Source organism: Rhipicephalus microplus, unplaced genomic scaffold, assembly GCF_043290135.1.
Source record: "Rhipicephalus microplus isolate Deutch F79 unplaced genomic scaffold, USDA_Rmic scaffold_135, whole genome shotgun sequence".
Taxonomy (NCBI): domain Eukaryota; kingdom Metazoa; phylum Arthropoda; class Arachnida; order Ixodida; family Ixodidae; genus Rhipicephalus; species Rhipicephalus microplus.
In genome coordinates, this window is record NW_027464707.1 from 602501 (window position 1) to 608378 (window position 5878).

At 58.6% G+C, this 5878-nt stretch overlaps 3 non-coding genes across 3 annotated transcripts in view; all 3 read right to left on the bottom strand.

Moving 5' to 3' along the window:
• The window catches only part of LOC142790965 (large subunit ribosomal RNA), a 3958-nt gene extending 3720 nt beyond the window's left edge, over nt 1-238 (bottom strand). Inside the window, exon 1 of the ribosomal RNA XR_012889902.1 lies at nt 1-238. This exon is cut by the window's left edge and continues 3720 nt beyond it. This is a non-coding gene — a ribosomal RNA (large subunit ribosomal RNA).
• A 1154-nt stretch (nt 239-1392) lies between these two features.
• LOC142791003 (5.8S ribosomal RNA) lies at nt 1393-1545 on the bottom strand. Its single transcript, XR_012889926.1, has one exon. It is a non-coding gene; the product is annotated as a 5.8S ribosomal RNA (ribosomal RNA).
• Nucleotides 1546-3264: 1719 nt separating this feature from the next.
• Nucleotides 3265-5079, bottom strand: LOC142791027 (small subunit ribosomal RNA). The gene has a single exon (XR_012889949.1). It is a non-coding gene; the product is annotated as a small subunit ribosomal RNA (ribosomal RNA).
• Nucleotides 5080-5878: the final 799 nt, after the last annotated feature.

Below are 5878 nucleotides of genomic sequence, written 5' to 3' on the forward strand. Positions count from 1 at the left end.
ACGGGCCTGGCACCCACTCTGGGACAAGCCCCTGTCAGGGGGACTTGCACCGTCGCAAACACCCGAGAACGTCGCCTCCCATACACCACATTTCCCGACCGCCTGCAAGGACGGGGGATTCGGTGCTGGGCTCGGTCCCGTTTCGCTCGCAGCTACTCGGGGAATCCCTGTTGGTTTCTTTTCCTCCGCTTAGTGATATGCTTAAATTCAGCGGGTTGTCTCGCCTGATCTGAGGTCGACAGCGGATACATTCGCTTCCATCAACTTCCTGCACGACCGCGTGCGCTCGCCCTACCAAGTGCGCCCGCAACCCTGTACAGGGCCACTTCTTCACAAGGCTGGCAATCGGCTTCCCCGCTGCACGCGTGCGGCGCACAACCGGTGTGACGTGGAAGTGACGGGACACGTTCGTAAACCCATCGCGAACCGAGTACGACGCCCTACCAAGTGCGCCCGCAACCCTGTACAGGGTCACATCTTCACAAGGCTGGCAAGCGGCATTCCGCTGCGCGCGTGCGTCGTCCGAGCAGTTGCGTGATAAACGACCGTGTCGAAAGCCCAAACACCGCCGAGGCCAGTCGCCGCCGCCGCAAGGGCAGCCACGCAGCCTGGCGAGAGGCATCGTCTCGTGTAGCGTCGCCCCCGCCCCAACTGGAGTGGCCCAGTTTTTTGAACGGGACGGGAACTGCGAAGCACTTAGACCGACGGCGGACTACGACGAGAACGCCTTAAGCTTCGCCAACGTTTCGCCAACTCGTGCGGGAGACTTTTTCCGCTTCGCGGCAAGTCGTCGCGCCGTGCTCTCCGCATCAACCGCGTACGCAGCGAACCGCAAACGTCGGGCGCAGCCTCCTCACCTCCCTGCGCTTTGCGCGCGAACGTTCCCTGTTCGCGCGGCAAAGCCTGGAGGAGGCACGGCCCCGCAGCGTGTTCGAGCGCCCGGTCTACGGGACACCCTGCTTACTTCGAGGGCAACAAGCGCAACGCAAGGCTGCGATCTCGCGCACTTTGCGCACGGCTGGAGAAGCTTTGCTGGCCGGCTTTCGCTCCTCGTGTTTACCGTGCGTTAAAGTTGCGCGTCCGTGGCTCTCGCAGCTCTTGCGCGCCCGGTCGCAGAGAGGAGTACGCAACCTCGACCGCACTTTCCCTGCAGGCTTCCTTCCGACTCGAAGTCCTGCGGCGGTCTCAACGAGGTGCCACATCCTCAATGCAGTCGGTCGCCCCCGTTTCGGTTGGGCTCTGGCACGACGGTCGCCACCGTCTCGCCCTTGAGTGGCCGCTGTTGGCGCTCGCTGTGAGGTGTTCAGCGTGCTGTCCGTGTTGCCGACGCGGTCAAAACGAGTCGACGGCTCACGTTCCCTTGTGCGCCGAAGGCTCTCTTGATATGTGATCCGACCCTCAGACAGACGAAGCCAAGGGAAGACCCAAGGCCGCAATGTGCGTTCAAAGAATCAGTGCTCAGTGTGTCCTGCAATTCACACCAAGTCTCGCAGCTGGCTGCGTTCTTCATCGACCCGAGAACCGAGTGATCCACCGCTTAGAGTCGTGAAAAAGTGTTTGTTCAATTCCGTACAGTCAAAACCAAACGTTTCTGGCACTCGGCCAAACAGTGGCCAAGAAGGGCGCTTTTCAGCGCACGCTTGGACTCCAAAACTCTGCCGCGCCTTTTTCGGCTGCCGCAAATCGAGCAAACGGTGTGTTTCGGACGGCGTTTCGCTTCCGCTACTTGCGAGTGCTTTCGTGGTCCACCCCTCTATAAATACTCGGGAGGCGTCGAAGCCGGTTCTCCAAGCCGGACCCGTAGGTATCGTTGTGTGCTCGCTCTCATTGGCCCGCCTAACCAGAAAATGCCTGCGGTACACCCATTTGGATAAGAGTGCACGCAGATGCGGGCCTCGACGGCTACACATTTCCTCGGGCGGCCGCCTCCCGGCCTCCGTGGAGCGCGGGATGCACGGTCCCATCGACAAGCCTCTCCCGTTTTTACCGTGGCGTCGCGGTTCACCACGGCGGGCGGGTCGGTCTCCTCCGCATAAAAAGGGGGACCCCCGCTTTTTGTTCCACGAAATCGCACAAGCTTTTTTCGCATCCACGGTTTGCCACCGCACACCAAAATGCCGATCCGGCTGCCTACTTTAGCCAACAGGTAGAGCCAGGCGCGCCGTACTTGCGCGGCACTTCCCACGTCCACCGAAGTCGGTGCCAAGGACCACTTTCGGCGCCGGAGCCGCGTACGAGCCTACTCGAGGCGGAAGAACGAAGCCAGCAAGGGCCTGGCCGCAAGTGCGTTCAATTGTCGGGACGTCCAAGTCCCTCGTTCTTCCGTGCTTCCTCTTTCGGCAAGTCGTTGCGGCACCTTCCCAAAGCGCGCAGACCCGCTAATCGCGACGAGCGCGACGTGGCCGTGCCGCCTTTCCCTCGGCAGCAAGCAAAACGCCTGGCAACGTCGACGCTCCCCTAACCGCGATCTCGCACCGTGTTTCGTGTGGCGAATTCAAAAGCCGGCCGGCGCTGCTGCAACCATTACGGTCGGTACGCATACGCCGCGGAGGGCGGGACGGTCATCGGAGCGTGCGGTTCCTCCATCGAGTACTGCGCACCTCGGCCGTCGCATCGCCGTGCCATGACCGGCCGCGCGTCAACGCGAACCGGTGCCAGCGAGATCCCTCGCCTGCAAGAACCGACCGGCAGCCTCCGTCACCCGAGGACGCGGAGGCGCTTGCCGCGGACGGCGGGACGGTATGCACTGGTGCACAGCGGACCCGTCACATCGCCAGTTCCTTGACCGACCGCCGACGCTTGTGCCGTTCCTCTCGTACTTGGCAGTCGCCGCGCGATTGTCGGGTCTCGTTCTTGCACGCTCGAACGGTCGGGAGGGCACTCGGCTGGCGTTTCGGGAACGCGCAGCCTCGCCTTCTACCGACGTAACCACGACTCGCCGTTCGCGCTCCGCCGCTCCTGTTTACAGTACTAGGCGGTCCCGCAGCGGTCGGGTCGCGCATTTCGAGCGCTTCGAGCCACGGTGCAGTGGCGGGTCGAAAGCCGACCTATGAGTGCGTTGCGCCGTTTGTACCCGCGTCCGCCACCTGGCCGACCGTCCAAGGTCGCGGTGTTGGCGTCCGCTGGGCGCAACAATTTGTCACGGGGTGCCGCTCCACATTCAGGCAGCCCCGTGGGGAAAAGCCGACCCCGCGTCCAAACGGGGTCAGCGGCAGAAAGTGTCGGGCGCAGACGCAGCTGAGGCGCTCACCCTTCACAATCCGTTAATGATCCTTCCGCAGGTTCACCTACGGAAACCTTGTTACGACTTTTACTTCCTCTAAATGATCAAGTTTGGTCATCTTTCCAACAGACCGGCGCAACCGAAAGGCCGCGCCGGACATCGGTCCGAAGACCTCACTAAATCATTCAATCGGTAGTAGCGACGGGCGGTGTGTACAAAGGGCAGGGACGTAATCAACGCGAGCTTATGACTCGCGCTTACTGGGAATTCCTCGTTCAAGGGGAACAATTGCAAGCCCCTATCCCAATCACGAAAGAAGTTCCACGGGTTACCCAGTCTTTTCAGACAGGGATAAAGACACGCTGCTTCCTTCAGTGTAGCGCGCGTGCGGCCCCGGACATCTAAGGGCATCACAGACCTGTTATTGCTCTGTTTCGTGCGGCTAGGAGCCGCTTGTCCCTCTAAGAAGGTTGTAAGGTGCTGGGAACCCCGCACCTATTTAATAGGCTAGAGTCTCGTTCGTTATCGGAATTAACCAGACAAATCGCTCCACCAACTAAGAACGGCCATGCACCACCATCCACCGAATCAAGAAAGAGCTCTCAATCTGTCAATCCTCCCAGTGTCCGGGCCGGGTAAGTTTTCCCGTGTTGAGTCAAATTAAGCCGCAGGCTCCACTCCTGGTGGTGCCCTTCCGTCAATTCCTTTAAGTTTCAGCTTTGCAACCATACTTCCCCCGGAACCCAAATACTTTGGTTTCCCGGAAGCTGCCCGCCGAGTCATTTGAGTAACTCAGGCGGATCGCTGGTTGGCATCGTTTATGGTCAGAACTAGGGCGGTATCTGATCGCCTTCGAACCTCTGACTTTCGTTCTTGATCAATGAAAACATTCTTGGCAAATGCTTTCGCAGTAGTTCGTCTTGCGACGGTCCAAGAATTTCACCTCTAGCGCCGCAATACGAATGCCCCCGTCCGTCCCTCTTAATCATTACCTCGTATTCCAAAAACCAACAGAACAGAAACGAGGTCTTGTTCTATTATTCCATGCAAGTTTATTCAGGCGACTCGCCTGCGTTGAGCACTCTAATTTTTTCAAAGTAAAAGCACCGGCCATCTCGAGGCACACAATGAAGTGCACCAAGAAAGAACCGGCATGATGTTCAGTCCGAGCCGTCGCATCGGGTAGATGCACTACTCGTCTGGAACTGAGATCCAACTACGAGCTTTTTAACCGCAGCAGCTTTAGTATACGCTATTGGAGCTGGAATTACCGCGGCTGCTGGCACCAGACTTGCCCTCCAATTGATCCTCGTTAAAGGATTTAGAGTGTACTCATTTCAATTACGGGGCCTCAAAAGAGTCCCGTATTGTTATTTTTCGTCACTACCTCCCCGTGCCGGGAGTGGGTAATTTGCGCGCCTGCTGCCTTCCTTGGATGTGGTAGCCGTTTCTCAGGCTCCCTCTCCGGAATCGAACCCTGATTCTCCGTTACCCGTAACAACCATGGTAAGCAAGTAACCTACCATCGAAAGTTGATAAGGCAGACACTTGAAAGAAACGTCGCCGGCTCGTGGCCATGCGATCAGCACAAAGTTATCCAGAGTCACCACACAATACGGGCCGAAACCCGATCGATCTTGGTCTAATAAAAGCACCCGTTACCCAAAGGGCTCCAGGCTCACTGCATGTATTAGCTCTAGAATTGCCACAGTTATCCAAGTAGGAAGAAACGATCTAAGGAACCATAACTGATTTAATGAGCCATTCGCGGTTTCGCCTTATTTCGGCATGTACTTAGACATGCATGGCTTAATCTTTGAGACAAGCATATGATTACTGGCAGGATCAACCAGGTAATCGTTCGACTGCGCGTCCGTCCTCGCCCTCGGCGGGCCGGACGCAGTCTGTGTGCGGCGGAGGCCACCTTCAGGCGCCCCAACACGCTTATTTTGCACTCCGAGATGACGGCGTTCGAGCTCGCTACGGCACAACCTTCCCGAAAGACGAGTGGGAGCCGTGCGGCAAGAAGCACGTTCATGCTCGCTCTTTTTCGTTGCATCGACTCGGTCGCGCCGTGCGGGTTGCCCAAGCCCGCTGCACTGTCGGTGGACCGGCCGGAACTAGCAACGGAGCCGAGACTGCAAAGCCGCCAGACGACGGGTCACGCCCGCGTCTTCGGCGCTTTCGCATCTGAATCGCCCGAGGACGACACGGAACACACCTCGATATCGTGGTAAAACGGCACCGTCCGACAACCAGCCCCTAACGCATCAAGCGGATGAGGCTGCAGACGACTGCCGTGGATTCCCCTGGAGCAGACCCGAGGACACGCTTGACGAGGCCGAAGCCCGCCGCATATCAGACACCCGGTCGCTTTCGCGTACGCCGCTCACGAGAACCCCCACATAATAGCAGCGATAAGTACCCAGACCTCCTTGGGCCCTAATACGAGCGTACTCGAGAAAATTTCACCGCGGGTGTGCCCCGAAACGTGTGGCATGTTGAGCGTGCCACAAGTCTACGTCGCTCTCAAACCCGCCGAGGTCGTAGAATTTGCGACCCTACTCACGAAATTCCCACCGAGGATACGGCCGCAAACGTACCGCACCTTGGGTAGGCCACGAGTTTGTGCAACACTACGCTGACGGCACAGCA